We start from the raw sequence: 18,196 nt of genomic DNA, 5'->3' as shown, positions 1-18,196 counted from the left end.
CCTGGTAGGATGGCTATTATCAAGAAGACAAGAGATAACAAATGCTGTTGGGGATATGTAGAAAAGGGAACCCTTGAATACTGTTTGTGGGGAATGTAAATTGGTACAGCCACTATAAAAAAAAAAAAAAAAAAGATGGAGGTTCCTCAAAAACAATTGAAAATAAAACTACCATATGATCCAGCAATTCCACTTCTGGGAATGTATGCAGAGGAAATAATACGAATATATTGAAGAGATATCTGCACTCCCATGTTCACTGCAGCATCATTCATAATAGTCAAGATATGGAAACAACCTAAGGGCCATAAATGAATGAATGGATTAAGAAAATGTCATATATATATATATATATATATATATATATATATATATATATACACACACACATACACACACACATATATACACATATATATGAATACACACACACATATATATGTATATACATATATACATATATATACGTATGACATATATACAGGTAGAGATATGTATGTATGTGTGTGTGTGTATATGCTTGAACAACATGGGTTTTAACTGTGTGGGTCCACTTACACACATAATTTTTTTCAATAAATTCTGTAAATGTATTTTTCTCTTCCTTATGATTTCTTAATAACATTAGTTTTTTTGTCTAGCTCACTTTATTGTAAGAATACAGTGTGTAATACATATAACATACAAAATGTGTCTTAATCGACTGTTTATGTTATCTGTAAGGGTTCAGGTCAACAGTAGGCTATTAACAATTAAGTTTTGGGGGAGTCAGTAGTTATATATGGATTTTCTACTGTGTGGGGTTCAGTGTCCTGAATCCCTACGTTGTTCAAGAGTTAACTATAGATAGATAGATAGATAGATAGATAGATAGATAGATAGATAGATAGATAGATAGATAGATAGATAGATATAGATATATAAATATTTAGCCATAAAAAAAGTAGGAAATCCTGCCACTTGCAATAACGTGGATGAATCTGGAGGACATTACATTAATTGAAATAAACCAGAAAAAGACAAGTACTGCATGATCTCACCTATACGTGAAATTTTAAGAAGTTGAACTCATAGTAACAGAAAGTAGAATGGTGGCTTCCAGTGGTTGGGGGTTGAGGACAGAATGAATAGAGATGTTGGTCAGAGTACAAAGTTTCATTTCTAGGATGAATAAGTTCATGGGATCTAATGTACAATGTGGTGGTTATACTTAATAACCCTGGATTGTATACTTGAAATTTGCTAAGAGAGTGGATCTTAAGTGTTTTCACCATACACGGCTAATGATAACTACGTGAGGTGTTGGATATGGTAATTAACTTGATTGTGGTCGTCATTTTACAGTGTATTATTATACAAATCATCATGTTGTGCACCTTTAAAAGAACAAAAATAAAAAAAAGACCTACAAACAACAGCGTTCATTTCTCTAATTGTATTTTTACTGATTAATACAGCATAATGAAGAAAAACCTGAGTTAACCGAACAACTTATACATTTTAAATGAGAACTATTTATAGTATATAATTTTATTCCCATTTGAAATCTATCCAGAATCTACCCAGCATCCTTCTGGGATTTCCCAGCCATGGAAATACCAATCATAGTAATGTATAAGTTCCTGCAGCGAACACTTTTCTTATAACACTTTCTTCTATCAAAAACAGAGGCAATTTCTATTCCTCCTGTTAGTGATTGCAGAATTTACATTTTCCCATTATGACAGAAAGGCATGAATTACATGGCCTGTTGTTCTTAAACTGTTTGATAAACTACATATTCTCTCCAAAGAAGAATACACAAACATAAACAGGAAAGTTAAAAATTACTTAACTAGATAATAATCTTGGAAAAATTATTAAGATTTTTTAGTGAGTCATGTTTATCTGTGAAGCTCTCCTTCATCCCCATTTGTGATTCATTTTAATCTTCTTAAACCATTGCCCCCTTGTCATCCTAGGGTCACCTAACTTGAGGTTAGCCCTTAATACTCTTTCCATTACAAAGGCATCCACAGCAATTCTCCATTCTCTGAATCTGTCTGTCCTTCTTCTATAGTAAAACTAACACATTAAGCCTTAGATTATCCATCAATGCTTAGCTTGTGTGTAACTTATTAAATCTAGGAAATTTATTTTTTTTAAAATAGTGCATCTCAGAGCCAATTATATGGTTATAGCTTAATAATTCAAGGACAATTTTTGAATGTTTTAAAAAGTACTGTAGACAATGCACAAGGGAGTTATTTGTGATTGGGCTTCTTCTTAGTACATTTTAATTTAAACTAACTATGCAACTCATTGCCAAAATCTAGCAAGACACCAACCTTGAGAGATTTAATTATGTGCAACAGACGAGTACTAATAAGTTCTCCTAGTTTCCCCATCTATACATATCTTTATATTTAGGTTTACCTTATTAAGAGAAGATATGTTAAAATGTATTGTTTCGTTTGATGTTTTATTTAGGATATCACACTTATTTTCCCTTTAATAAAGAGCCAATCTGATTTTGATGTATATTTAAATCCTATTTAAACACCAGAGCACAAATTATGCAAGGTATAAACATTTGAACAGTTTTTCCATTACAATTTAATTCAAAGAAGTCCTCAGAAAAAAGCCAGTTAAATGAACATGCCATATTAGTAGGCACATTAGCCTAAATAAATGTCTAACTATAGTTTTCACCAAATCTTTCTACTCCTGTCATAGATGAAGAAATTGAATTGTGGTTATCAGTGCCATGCAGATGTAATGTGTATTTATTTTTTTACTCTTCAGTGATATATGTGATAAATCACTGGTACTACTGAAATATGTTAGATAGTAAATCACTCATGTCAGCTGCCAAGTCATCTCTCTTAACTCAAAAGGGGAAACCTTAGCTCTTGACTCTGTATTTTTGCTTTAGTTAATGTCAATGGAATTCAGCTACCTAGGTGTGCAAGATGATGGATACTATTCTAAGGCTTGGATTCTTTTCTGTAAAACACTTAAATTCATTTTATCATTATAACTCAGGCTGTGAGTTATTAACGTATGCTTTCTCTTTTCTTTTTTGAGATTTAAAAGTTAGATCTTGATAGTCTCTCCCAAAGCACAAATTAATGTAATTTTTGTCTACGGTGTGACCAGAGTCTAATATATATGGTAATTTGGCTCAAACAAGTTGATAGAATTCATTTTAAGTTAAGATAATATCCATGAATTTCACAATTAAATTTCCCCATAGGCTACTTGTTGGACAAATGCATTGATTTAAAATTATTCTCATTACTTAAAGATACTTTATTCCCAGACTAGCACAATTTACACAGCATACTTCCAGTATGCTTTGGTGCACATTGACATCTAGAGTGCTTATTTTTTAAAAATTGCTTTCTCACAAACTGCATATATGCTATCAACTGTCAAGGTTCTTCTTTTTTTTCCTTTTTAGATCAATTTTTCTTGGTTATAATTTTTTGTCTGACATTGTATAGTTTTTAATGATTCTTGGAACAATTTTCAGCTCATTTTAGACAATAAAGACTCCTGAACTACTACTTTTCCTCCAGAAATTTCAGATACCGATGAATTATTGCTCCCACTGATACTGCTTTGAACATGTTTTACATACTCACCCCCACACAGACATATCCTCACTTTCTTCACTTTGTAGGTAATTATATTAAAGTCCTCAACAAAATGCACGTCCTCAATGATCTATAAATTGTGCTAGAGCTTTATGTAGCTGAGCCAAAGTAAAAATTGCATCCAACATATTTCAACTGGTAACGAAGACTTTATTAAGAGTGTAGCAATACAGAAGAGAGACCAGAAAAGTGCCTAAACTCAACTCTGCTAAAACAAAAGGCAGGGGTGTTTTAAATGCCAAGAGCCTGAGGGAAAGTCCTGGAGGACATCAGGAAAGAGGTTGATCAATGAAATGCCTGGCACACATGGAGCTCTTCCTGAGTCTGCAAGTGTTTTTTCTGGGATGTTGCCATCTGTGTGCTAATTGGTGTCCAACAGCAATTAGGCTCCTACCCTCCCACACAGACTGGAAGATAGGGGCACTATCTTCCTTGATGACTACATTTCAAAGGCATGACTCGTAGGTCCTTGAGAAAGACATTTCTGGGTCCTAAAATTGGCAAAAAGTGTTTATGGGGGTTACATCTAAAAGACACAGAGAAAAAAATTAAAATTGTGAGTTTTCTCAAAAAAAAAGATCTATAAAAAGAGAAATCAGGAATAAATCCACCTCAAGTTTAGTCAAGCTGAATGAAATGTTAATACACTAACTAGACTCAATATTTATTTATATTTTTGAGCAACTATCTCTCAGGTACAGAATTTTCGACTCTGTCAGGTCACTACTGTGCCTTACGAAAAACAATATAAATTTCTTAATGCATGCCTTTGTTTGTTCTATATTCTAAATACCTAAAAGAATATCTGATATACAATTAGTTTTCAATACATGTCTGCTGAATAAATGAATTGATTAGAAATAAATTTATTGCCACTATGTTCATTTTAGTAATATAAATGCTAGAATTTACATTTTTCTAGAGATGACATAGCCATTCAAAATAATTTCTGCCTCTACATTATTAGTATGACACATGAACTTCATACTAAATAGTCAAGTAAGTTAAAGACATTCAAAGAGATAAGGGTAACAGGAAAAAGGAGTGTATAAACTAGAGCATACTGCAGAAGTGGTGAACGATATCTAATGCCAAAGAACTTTATTAAGCACCTACAATTGATTTTTTTATCCTCTCCATTTTAATTCTTCATTTCCCTATCCATACTCCACCCAGCAGGCAAGGTTGTATCTTATAAATATATAACTCTCAACATATCACTCTCCTGATTACAACCTTTGAGTCACACACACACACACACACACACACACACTCACACACTCACACTCACACTCACACACAGACACCACAAGACATTTGTCTAAATACTTTACATTTATAAACCCAAATATTCCTCAAAACAACCCTATCGAGTAGTGCTATTGCTAGTCCCATATTAACAGGTGCAAAATCTGAAGTAGAGACAAGTTAAGTAACTCCCCCAAAGTCACACAGATACTAAGTGCTAGGAGCTAGATTCTATTCACAAATCTGTTTGCAGAGTGTTCTTAACCACTACCCCAGCTCATGTAACATCTTTATCTTGGACTACAGGGCTCTGCATGATCAAGCCCCTGCCTCCATTTCCATCTGTACTTCATTTGGCTCTCCTCCCCGTCTAGAATGTTTCGGTCCTCCCAGATTCCTCACTCTCCTCAGACACACTGACCCTGTCCCTGCCTCAAGCCCTTAACGTAATCCTGCCAAGAGGGCTTTACTTGCTGCAACCAGAATTCTGCCCCCTTGTGGAGTTAGTAGGTCCTTCTTCGTCCGCTCTCAACCTGAAGAGGATGCCTCTTACCCTTCTATTCAAGGACTTCTTACCTCATCCCCATTATCATTACTCCCCATTAGCTATCCATTTCTTTCACTCATATTATCACAACTTGTAATTATATATGTTTGTTTATTTTCTGATTCTTCTCTAGCTAGACTTTAAGCTCAAAAAACACAGAGAATCCAATAAATTTTACAATTATATATATATATATATATATATATATATATATATATATTTACTATACATATTACAATATATGGGTATGTGTATGTATATATAACTGGATGCATAAAAACTTTCAAAATGTATATAAATTTAATCAGCAGCAGTAACAGGTTTTATTCTGTTTTCTGTCAGGCTAAAGGTAGAGTTGACATAGAAAATGGCAATACATCTTTTCTACTATAGCTTACTGTCAGTTAGATCTAGTGTAGTTCAAATTTTACTTCCGGAAGGGTGGGGGTGGAGGAGGTGAACTCCGAATCCTTCATATCCCCACTGTCTCTTAGACATGAGGGTGTTTAGGTAGAGTCAGCGGCTTCAAAGTATCTCAAGGCCTCCTACCTCTGAGGCTGCCACTACCAAGGACAAATGTCTCTCTTCAGATACACTGCTGCCACCAAGCTAATGCTTCTCCAGGGCTGTTGTTTTCACTGAGGCTACTGATTCACTACGTCTTTCTTTACTGGCACCTGCACTGCTGTCCCAGGGGCACACTGCCTCCTGGCCAATTTATCTGCTACTGTAACATCCACCATCCCCTCCTAAACACACACTTTTGACAGTGAAACAGAAGCTGCTTTCATTCCTTTTGTACAGGGGGCCCTATAAAAAATTCTCTTGACCAAAACCCTTCTCCACCAGTTAAATAATTCAGGCTAGACAGCATCTTGTTGCAGCCCAGGGTTGTTTTTGTAGATCCTTTTGTTTTTCTTATTTTTCCTTTTTTAGCCCTGAGGGATTGACAGGAACCAAACTGATCCTCTGCTTTTGTTTCCCAACACAGTAAAGCTGAGTGAGCTCTGAGGAATAGAATCAGGTCACTACTAACACAGCCCTTGCTAGAAGCACGTCTGCTTAGGACTTCCTTCCTCTGACTGGCTTCTTGCCCCTGAGTATGACTGGTAAATTTAAAAGAATATTTATTTTCCTCTCTTCAGATCTTTTGCTATATAACCATAAACTAAGTGTCTGGGATTTTGAGACTAATCCGAGCCTGGAACATTTAAAGCCTCCTGGAAGAGAGACGATTCGAGAGAGGGAAATGCAAAAAGAAGGAAGCAAGTGACTCTAAGCATAGATAATGACAGATTTTGCAATTCAAAAAAAGTGAGTGCATATTATATTCATGTCGTTAGAGCAAGGGGTAGAAGAAAAATGAGGTAAATGTAATGGGATCCAATGAAGCAGGTGCTCTTAACCAGGTGTGGTAAGGAGTTTCACATGAGTTAAAGGATTAGCTTTGGAATCGAATTGCTTGAGTTTGGATTTTGACACTGTGGATAACCAGCTTTGTGACTTTGGCAAAATACTTAACCTCTGTAGGGTTCAGAATATTTTCATGTTAGTAATATGATAACACATACTTCAGATAGATAGACATACATATAAATACTTGCCAAAGCACTTTCTGTATTATCCAGTTCCTCTTAATGCTCTTCACCATTACCATCGTTATTTGATCCAAAAGTTTATTGGGAGCAATTACATTTGGTTGAATAGTAGGGGCACTCATGATCAAGTCTCCAGGTATTACATGTATTATATAGAAAACATTCAATAAGCATTTAACTAGTGAACGGATAAAATCGTAGTCTATAGACTACTTAGGAAAATTTTTGTTAAGAATACATCTATTACATGATATACAGTGTTTAAAATACAGGCACAGGATGTGTGCTAAGCAACACAGCAATGAAATTAAGCAGACGTTCATAATCACTTTCTGTCTCATTCCTTGCCTTAGAGGAGTGATGGACTAGGATTTGAATGTGGCTGGCAATGATCATTGCTGGCTACTTATTTTCCATGCTCACCAATTAAAAAGTTAAAGCATCATCAAGAAGTCAAAGTAAAAAAAAAAAAAAAAAAAAAAAAAAATACAACAAACAACAAAAACAGCATTGTCTCACTCTACCTAGAATTTTTAGTGAAGAAAATTTTGAATTGAGGAACAATTTGAGAATTTCTCCACATTTTTAAATGAAATAAAACTGAGCATTCAGGCCTTATGGGTTTCACGTTTCTCAGTCAGTACGAATAATATAAGGGATATCCCTCTTCAACTCCAAGTTTCAAAATTCACTGGGAAGGGCTTCTTTTGTACTTTGATTTTAATCATATTGTGTAGGGGAGATGGAGGAAACAGCCTCAGAAGCTGAATGGAATGGGCTATGGCACTTCATGTTATAATGCCAATACCACTTCAAGTATACTACACTAGGGATATTTAGCTTGAAGGCTGACACACAAGGTGACAATGGCATTTCAACTCTCTCCAAAATATGCTCAGTCTCCCTGTTTTTATAGCTCTATGACTCTATCAGCAGGTAATTTTGCAGGCTTCTACTTAGGAACGTGATTCATGGATAGCATTAGACTCCCTGATTGCAATGAAATGCTCTTTGAATGAATATAATGTTTACCCGATATATATTAGAGTCTGACCCTTTTTTTTTTTTTCAAACTCTGAACTGAATGTGATTCTTTGAACTTTATATCTTGCCTTTTGGCCCCCAGCAATTTGAAGTATTATGTATATCAGGTAGCAGAAGATGTCTGTTTAAAGAAGGGAAAGTGATTTTTTTCCCCTGAAAGGAAATTGAGTTTGAATGACCCAAATATCCCAGAAGCCCAAAAGGAATCCCCATATAAAATTGATTTAAAACCATAATAACTTTCATAATGAAAAGATTATATTGGATCTGGGGTATTGCAATGGGCATTCCCATGTGTGCCAAAGTATAATGCCAGGCTACACTTCCATGCCTGCGTCTTTTCAAGCCTCCTTCTAAATTACTTAAACCTGCTATCCCATTCTTTTTCTTTTTCTTTCTTTTCTGTCCTTCTTTCTGTCCTTCTTTCTGTCCTTCTTTCTTTCTTTCCTCCCCTCCCCTCCCCTCCCCCCCTCCCCTCCCCTCCCCCCCTCCCTCCCTTCCTTCCTTTTTGGCCATTAAACCCTTCATTCTTGATCCTACTGTCTTGGGTTTTCCTCATGCAGATCTTATAACAAGTTATGCTACAGTAAATAACTCATTGCACTTATCAACAATGAAATGTAAAAGCATTACTGCTGACTCTGCTGGGATACCTTACCCTACTAACCATCTACAGCCACAGTGCTTGTTGTTGGATGCTCATTACTTATTATGCATTTTTAAAATTTATTTATATTTTTTCAGGTGTACAAAACAATGCAATAGTTAGACATGTACACCCCTCACAAAGTGATAACTCCCCTCCCCCAAGCTACTCCCCCTCTGATATTTTATATAGCTATTACAATATCATTGACTATCTTCCTTATGCTATAGTCCACATCCTGTGAATATGAATAGACACATATATATGTATATATATGTATATGCACATACATATGTATATACATATATATATATGTGTGTGTATATATACATATATATGTGTGTGTATATGTGTGTGTGTGTATATATATATATGTGTGTGTGTGTATATATATATATATATATATATATACACACACACACACATAATGTCGGGGGTGCCAAAAAAATGTTTACAAGGGGACACTTCGGTCAACATTGCTCAAGCAGTAGTTCGCCATAATCAGAAGTGTTTGGATGCTGATGGTAACCACTTTGAGCACCTCTTATAATTGCAGAAGCCAAACATGACTTGTATTCATCTTTTGTTATGGGTATAGAGTATTACAGCTAATACAATTTTTTCCTTTCTTAAAATGTGTATACATTTTTTGGCACCCTCTCTATATAAGTGTGTGTGTTTGTGTGTGTGTGTGTGTATGTGTAATTATATTTGACATGCAATGTTATTCTACTTCAGCTTCACCTTCGTATTATGTTTTTTGAATTCAGGTGGTTAAAGATCACTATTATTCTAGCTGCATTTGGAGATATAGCTCCATTTTTTTCAATATAATATTGCCATGCATATATGTATTACTAAATCTAGACTTATCACTCATCTGAACTTGACCTCTAAGAATGTAAATAAAAAGTAATATGTATTCTTTTAACCTCTTTCCAAAAAATTGAAGGTGAAAAACCCAGCGTAAAATAATAGGATAGAAGTTTGAAATATCATATTGCACCATTAACTCTCCGGTTTTGAAACCAATCTCCACCACTTGCTAACTTTGTGATCATGGTTAAGTATCTCAACCTCTCTGTTCCCTAGTTCTCTCAGCTAAGAGAATAAGGATAACAAAGATAATAACAATAAATACTTTTCAGGGATAATTCAAGTAAAAAAAACTTAGAACTGAGTGTCTGGCTCATAGTAAATATTCAGGACATATTAACTATTACCAAAACCAGAAATAAGGACATTGCCTGCTGATAGGACGGGGATCTACTGACAGATAGGTCTTAGAGAAATAGTCATACTCAGCTGACTCAGCATGATTTTTAGTTCATATTGCGTCAGGTACCACGCTATGCACTGATAATGCAAACAGGAATAATGTGGCTTTGCCAGAAAGGTATGATCACTACCAGGAGATAAGGGACACACATACATAGAAATGCCTATGTGAGATTGGTAGAACATTTACCATTATCTGGGTTTTCAGGAAAGGCTTTCTGAAGTAGGTGTTACTTGAAATGAGTAATGAAGAATGAAAGTTGGCCAAGTAAAAGAAGTTAGGGAGACCCTTCCAGGAGCTGGGTAATATGACTAAAAATATATAGTAGCTGAAAAACAGTGTGAATGAACTACATATAATTAGGTATCATTGGGGCAAAAATGAGAAACGTGCACAGAGAGAACTAAGAACCAGAGTGTAGGAGCATTGACTTCTCTGTTAAAGAACTTGGCTTTACTCCCTTTACAGAACCTTAAATTTTTTATAGTGTAGTGAAATAATAACTGACATGATTTGAAAAACATTTGATAAGATCTGAACAAAAGCAGTGAAAACAGGAATAGAGCGAAGAAAAAGTAAATATTAAAAGAAATATTCAGGAAACATTTCTGTCAGGAAATATTAAGTGTCGGATACTTGGAGATACAATATATCATGGGCATCCTTAACTTTGCCACTTAATATTATTGGATATTTACACCACTGACATATAAGCAATAAGCAAATAAAATTATGAATTGTGAGCTCATAAAACCAGTCTGTGCAAAAGACATTTGTGTATGTATGTCTCAAGATCAAGGAGGAGGTCAAGACTGGAGATACATTTGAAAGTCTTTGGGAGTTAAAATAAGTTCAATACAAAGGACTGCCAAGATGAACATGGATTGAGAAAAGCAGTGGGCCAGGAACAAACATGGAGTGGGCCAGGATCAAACATGGAGTACCACAAAGCTCCAAAGGAAGACTTGATCACCACAAAAGATGATGAGAATAGATGGTCAGAAAGGTAAAAGAAGAACCTGGTGAATGAAGATAAAAGACTAAAAGGAAATTAATTTAAAGTAGACATGAACATTGTCAGATCGATCAAAGGATTCCAGTGATATAAGAGACTAAAAATTACCGATTATGATTATGTTTGTAATTGGAAGAAACTTCATGGGACTGAACAAGTAGTGCTAGTAGATGATGAAAGTAGAAAACATGCATTGGGTTGATTTCTAAATAAGAAGCAGGGAGTGGCAGAGAAGGGTGAGTAAAGTCATAGTATAAAAATTAACTTTTTATAAAACTGGGAAGAAAAGAATAGATTTTGACAGAGGGGAGTGAGAAAGACTTGACCATGTTTATTGAAGGAAGAGTAAAGATCTTGAGAGATAGGTACTGTAAGAGAGTACATGAGGTGACTGATGGAATAATTTCTTAGAGAACCAGGAAATAAGGTTTCCCTTGAATAGAAGGAAAGGTATCCTGTTCTGTAAGATTAGAGACAATAATATATTTATGCATACATATAGTACAAATTGTAGGTGTAGTGTTAGGACTTGGAAAAACAATGGAAAATCAAAGAATGGGGTGTTTCCTCAAGGGTATGCAGCAGATAATATGGTAGCAAGGAGAAGAAAGGGAATATATAGGGATATTTGACAAATAATAAAATATCAGAATTTAACACAGTAGAATGGATTTAGAGGGGGAAAAATCTACAACAAACAAACCAAACTAAAAATCAGCAATAGGTCTGCTAAACAGTTTTTATTGTTGTGTTGTTGTTTGTTTAGTGTTTGAGGATAATTTGGGAGCAATAAAAAGACTATGAGATCTAGTAAAACTGAAATATGTAAGCTGTGTACAAAATTACACTCTGTGATGACTCCCTGATATTGCAACTAACATCATAGTGACCAGACAGCCTGCAGAATCAGGGGACAGTGAAATAGTAAGTCAAGTGAAAATTCCACTAATATACTTAGAGATTAGAGGCTACACTGATTATTCAACAATTTTTCAAAACAAATCAGAAATATAAACCCTTGACTTTACCACTTTTCACCACCTATCACTCACCTCATACCACTGCCCTCCTTACTTATCTCATGATCTAGTGCCCGTCATTATAATGGCTCTCTTGCAGCCATCCTTAATCCCTTGTCCTTTTTATCCATTTTGTTTTTAAATTTTTATTATATTTGAATATCACAAGCATGGCAAAACCCCATTTTTTTTTTTTTTTGGCCAACTTTATGTGTAAACTTTGAAGCTGAATTTGTCTGATAAAAACAGTCAATGTTGCTAAACAGCTTAACTTTACATTTATGACGACAGCCTCAAGTGAGTTCTCAGCTGTGTTTCATTATTGGATTATAAAGCTACAGACAATTAATTTACTTTCCAGTTCTCTGAAAATACTGTTTCATACTTTTCCCTCTCTTGTCATCTAATTGTGAAACAAAAGCTGTAAGCCGGGAACTTCCACATGTTCCCTCTTTTGTTTTCACAAAAACACATGAATCTGGACACTCATACTTTGTCTTCCCTCCAGTAACTATCCTTCCACTTGAACACCGGATCCACTTACCTCCTAATGGTTTTGCCCTTGAATTCATCCAGTTTCCCTCCTGTATCATCAATTTATTCTCTTTTTACTAGACTATCCCCAGTAGCATACAAACATTCCCTTGTACCTCCCATATTAAAAAAGATATATATGTATTCTGTAGCTACTTCTCCATTTCTTTGCTCTTCTTAAAGCAAAACTCCTTATGAGCATGTTCTATATTTTGTCTCCATTTTCTCTCCTCCTAAGTTCCCTAGAGTCTGCTTCAATTAGTTTTTGCCCTAACTTTCTATTGAAATCTTTCCTTTAAAGGGATTCTGCATGTAGCAAAGCAAGATGAAATTTCAAAACATTTGAGACTTTTTTTTCCTCCTCCACTCTTGAAACACTTTCCTCTCTACTCTGCCAGGAGACCCCTCTTTTATAATTTTCCTCTTCCTTCATTCTTCTTAGCTGATTCTATATACCCTTACCCTCTTCTGACTAAATTTTATAAATCCCCAATTTAGCTACAATTTTTCCCTATAACAAAAACTCTTACTTAGTACCTATATATTAATTGCAATGGGAACACTATAAAGTAGGTGATATTGTTATTTCCCTTTTATAGACAGAGAAAATGAATCGCAGGCAAGTTACATAGATAATAAGTAACAGAGCTAGGATTTAAACTCTGAGACTATCTGGTTAATTAAAGAAATTCTTAACCAGCTTACTGTTTGCATCTCTCATGTAATCAGACCTTACCCCTGTAAGTTTAAATATCACTTACGTACTTATACTTTCCATATCAATGACTCCAATCTCAATCTCATCAGCGCACTGCCTTTCAACATGTCTACCCAGATGTCTAATAGATATCACAAAGTCAATATCCCCAGTATGTAGACAGAATAATGGCCTCTGTCTTTATCTGTTCAGGCTGCTATAACAAAATACCACAGATTGGTTATCTTAAAAACAACTGAAATTTATTTCTCACAGTTATGACAGCTGTAAATCCAAGACCAATATACCAGCCTGGGTTCTGGTGAAGGCCTTCTTCCAAGATGTATACCACAGATTTCTAACCGTGTCTTCACATGATGGAAAGACAAGCACGCTCTCTGGGGCCTCTTTTATAAAGGCACTAACCCCACTCATGAGGGCTCCACTATCACGACCTCAGCACATACCAAAGGCCAACCTCCTAATACCGTCATCTTGGGCACTTGGATTTCAACATATGAATTTTTCAAAGACACAAACATTCCAACTATAGCACCCCCATCCTCAAAGTTGTCTACATCCTAGTGCACAGACCTTGTGAATATTAGTTTCCTCAGCTAAAGGGACTCTGCATATGTGGTTAAGATAAGGATCTTGATATTTGGAGACCTGGTTAAGGTGGACCGGATGCAAATCACAAGGCTCTTTATAAGAGGGAGCCAGATGGGACTAAGTCAGAGATGGAGATGTAATGAAGCAGAAGTCAGAGTGATGCCATTACTGAAAGTTAAGCACAAGCCAAAGCATGCACGTGATCTCTGGAAGCTAGAAACAGCAAAGAATAGATTGTCCTCTAATCTATGGAAGGACTGCAGCCTTGCAGAAACCTTCATTTTGGAACTGTGGCCTCCATAACTGTACTATAATACATTTTCATTGTTTAAAGCCAGTAGGTTTCTGGGAACTTGCAGCAGCAACAGGAAATATACATCTAGAATAGACTGGGCACTATCAACCTTTTCCTTCTACAATTTCCCTCATTTTAATAAATTTAACCACATATAATCTAATTGCAGTTGGAGAGTCTTAATTTGGTAGGGAGTAACCTGAAGAGGATGACTGTAGAATTGCATTCCTACAGGCTTATTCTTCCTGAGAAATTCATACAATAACAATTCACCAAAAAATATCAGGATTGTCCCACACAGTCAAAGGAGCAGGTCTTCAATGGGAAACTAATCACATTGAACACATATGACTGAGAAATGTCAGTGCATGGATTTGACTTTAGAAATAAACTCCAGTAAAAGCTCTAATCTATTAGAGAGAGAAAAGTTGACCTAAGAGAAGCAAATGGGCTTTGTGATAAGGGCAATAGTCTGTGGGAACAAAGCAGTGCCTCAGTTTGCATGATGAAGGGGCTATAAAATTTGATCCAAAATAACCTGAGGATACTCCCTTATGGAGTGATACTCCCTTGAGGAGTGATACAAGTACCAGAAAATCCAGGGCAGATATTTACCAGTTCACAAATGGCTGAGCACAACTATGTAAAACATGTATTTACACATTGTCTTAGTCTGTTCAGGCTGCTATAACAAAGTACCATAGACTAGGTGGCTTATAAACAATAGAAATGTATTTCTCCCAGTTCTGTAGAATGGAAGTCCAAGATTAGGGTCCAAGATTAGCATTCGGTTTCTTATGAAAGCCTTCTTCCAGGTTGCACACTTCTCATTGTATCCTCACATGGTGGAGCACAGAGAGAGAAATCAATGTTTGTATGACTCTTATTAGGGCACTAATCCCACTCATAATGGCTCCATCTCCATGAACTCTTCTAATCCTAATTACCTCCCAAAAACTCCACCTCCTAATAATATCACATAAAGGGGTAGGGTTTCAGCATATGAATTTTGGGGAACCATAAATATTCAGTCCATAACACACATCAAAATTAAACAGAAAAAAGGTCATTTTCAAGATATTACAAAAGAGGGAAGCAAAGGAGAAATAAGGTCACTTCAAATCTTGGAGGATAAACACTCCCCAACAAACTTCCTGGGCCTTATACAGGAGATACTTAGTTATGGCAGAACCTGTTTAGAGGAAGGTGAGTTACGTATCTTGGTGAGTCTGATTTTACAGAGATATAAACTCCTATCCCAAAGTAAGCATATCTAAAAATTTTGAAAATTCGTGGGAATGGTAAAATCTAAACAATTTTTTGTTCTTGTTTGTTTTCAATATGGCTAGCATATTTTCTGATGTATAAAATATGTGAGAACTTGATTACTATTAACAAATAAACAAACAAACAAACTTCCCTTATTCTGTTGAAAACCACTTGAATGGACTTTAGTAACATAAATACAAACTAAAGATCCAAAGTATCACTGTTTCACTTGTTCTTTTGTGGTGAATGTTATTCACCATGTTTCCCTGAAAATAAGATCTAGCCGGACCATCAGCTCTAATGCTGTCTTTTGCAGCAAACATTAATATAAGACCCGGTCTTATGTTATATTATATTATACCCAATTTTATATCATAGTAAAATAAGACCGGGTCTTACATTAATGTTTGCTGCAAAAGACAACATTAGAGCTGATGGTCCGGCTAGATCTTATTTTTGGGGAAACATGGTAGTATCAAGGAAGTTATTCAGTTTGTCTGTGTCGTTTGTTTATTTTGTGGTCTGGTATCATTTTTTATCGTATTTCAGCAAGGTATTTTGTGTGTGTGCATGTGCGTGTGTGTGGGGGGCAGGGGGTGCTTGTTTATTTTATTGATGGCATTGCTGTTCTTCAGTTTGTTTTGAGCTTTTTGTTTGTGTTTTCTCCTAGGAATTATGATGATGTTATTAACTGTTTTACTGAAATACTAACATGATAGAGCTGAAAAAGATGGATACTGCAAATGGAATATGTAAGAGTACAGAGTCTGTCAAATAATTGAGAATATCCATCAGGCAAGTTATACCTGTCATCACCTCCAGGGGAAGAGTCCCACTCTACCAGTGTCAAATACACTGCATGGGTTAAGAGTCACCAGGAAGGTAGGACTCACTCCGGCCCTGGATGGAATAATGCTTTACTCATGTAGAGAAGAGGCAGAGAAATATCAACTTTAAGTTGCACATTGGTCTCCTATGGCCTGTAGGTCTTTTCCCCCAATCCACACTAGGTTATAGTGTGCATGTGCCCCTCTCATGTTGTAGGTAAAGGACATCATTCCTTCCACTCTGGGAATGGTTATAATAGTGGGGTTGGGTAGATGTCATATTACACACAGCAGGACAAAAGAGAACACATTGAGCCTGAAAAGGTAAAGATACATCCACAGAAAACGGTAAGCCCAATATAGGCTATGATTGCTCTCTATCTTTTGGTAAAGAAGTGTTCGAGGCCCAAGGCCAATTCTTATGCGATCAACTGGGGATTTAAAGATGGAATGCACATCGCTGCTTTTCCCAACAATCTTCATGTAAATAGCTTTGTTTGACATGGTCAGTGTTGGTGTTTGCATTTTGAAACTTCACTGAGAGAGAGAGAGAGAGAGAGAGAGAGAGAGAGAGAGAGAGAGAGAGAGACAGAGAGAGACACTATGAGAATGAATTCTTGTTTCTAGGTTGTTTTTGCTAATCTTCAGAAATCAAGACAGCAATCTATATAAAACCTGGTAAATAACTTTTACTTTATCTCGGAGGAGTGATTGAAATAAGGAGTTAGTGTGTGGTTGGGATAGTGAAATGATTTCTGTTATAATTCACAAAAGAAGTTATTATGTGCACACTGAAATGCATATATGTATACTGTAAAAACTAATAAAGAGAAACCTCATTTAAATTGGAGTCTGGAGGTGAGAAGAGAGAATTCTTACTCACATATCACTCAACACACACTACCAACCCCAGTGGGAAGAGATGTACTTTGCATCTACAACAGTAACTGATACAAGTTTATTACGTCAGCAGATGGAAGAAAAAAAAAAATCCTCCTTGTCTAGTTATAGCTCAACCAATGGGAGACTGCCTTAACTCAACCAATGAAAGTCACTATCCTTCAAACTTTCAATTTCCTCCAATGAACTCTTCATTTACAACAGCCTTTTCCAAGTCTATAAAAGTGTGTTCCCCTACTTTGTTTCTCTGAACTTTTGTATGGCTTGCCATCAGACTGCATGTCCAGAATTACAATTCTTTGTTGTTCCCAAATAAACTCACTTTGTTGAAGAAATATCTGGCTGTCCATTTGCTTAAGGTCAACATTTTATATATATAGTAAAACTGTCTGCTTATGTGTATGTGCACACGCATATACATATACACACATATCCAGAATCACAAGTATAAGGGCAATGAAAATGAGGAAGTGAAGTTTTTTTTCTTAGTATAGGAGTATAGTTTTTATCACAGAAGCTTGATAAAAAAATGTCTATACCTTTGGCTTTGTGTTGATCTTCAAGAAGCACCAAACAAGACCTGAGCAAGTTAAATGAGGACACCAAATCTCTTACTGTATTATAAAGACTTGATTATACACGGATATATTGGCATGCAAATGGCAGCATTCTGTGTCTAACTAAAAGACAGTTTGAATAGACTGAGGGAGGTACTGGATGGGAGACAATAAAAGGTAGTGTGGGAGAAGTCCATGGGCCCAAGACTAGAAGTGGTACATACATATATTTTCTTCTCACTCAATATTAACTAAACCCTAATAAAATGGTTTCATCTACATTCAAAGCTCAGACATAGACTCCATGTTCGGCAGCCATTTCCCAGGACAATTCTACACTATGGGCAAGTCACTCTTCTTTATCGCAACTTAGACACACCACAGCATAAAAGGGAACTTCTCAGATGTAAATATCAGGATATGAACTATTTCTCAAACACTCAAGTCTTAGAAAACTCAATTATGTTTAAG

Source organism: Rhinolophus sinicus, chromosome 2 (genome assembly GCF_057876585.1).
Source record: "Rhinolophus sinicus isolate RSI-liver-muscle chromosome 2, RSI-T2T, whole genome shotgun sequence".
Classification (NCBI taxonomy): Eukaryota; Metazoa; Chordata; class Mammalia; order Chiroptera; family Rhinolophidae; genus Rhinolophus; species Rhinolophus sinicus.
This window is presented reverse-complemented; position numbering follows the sequence as displayed.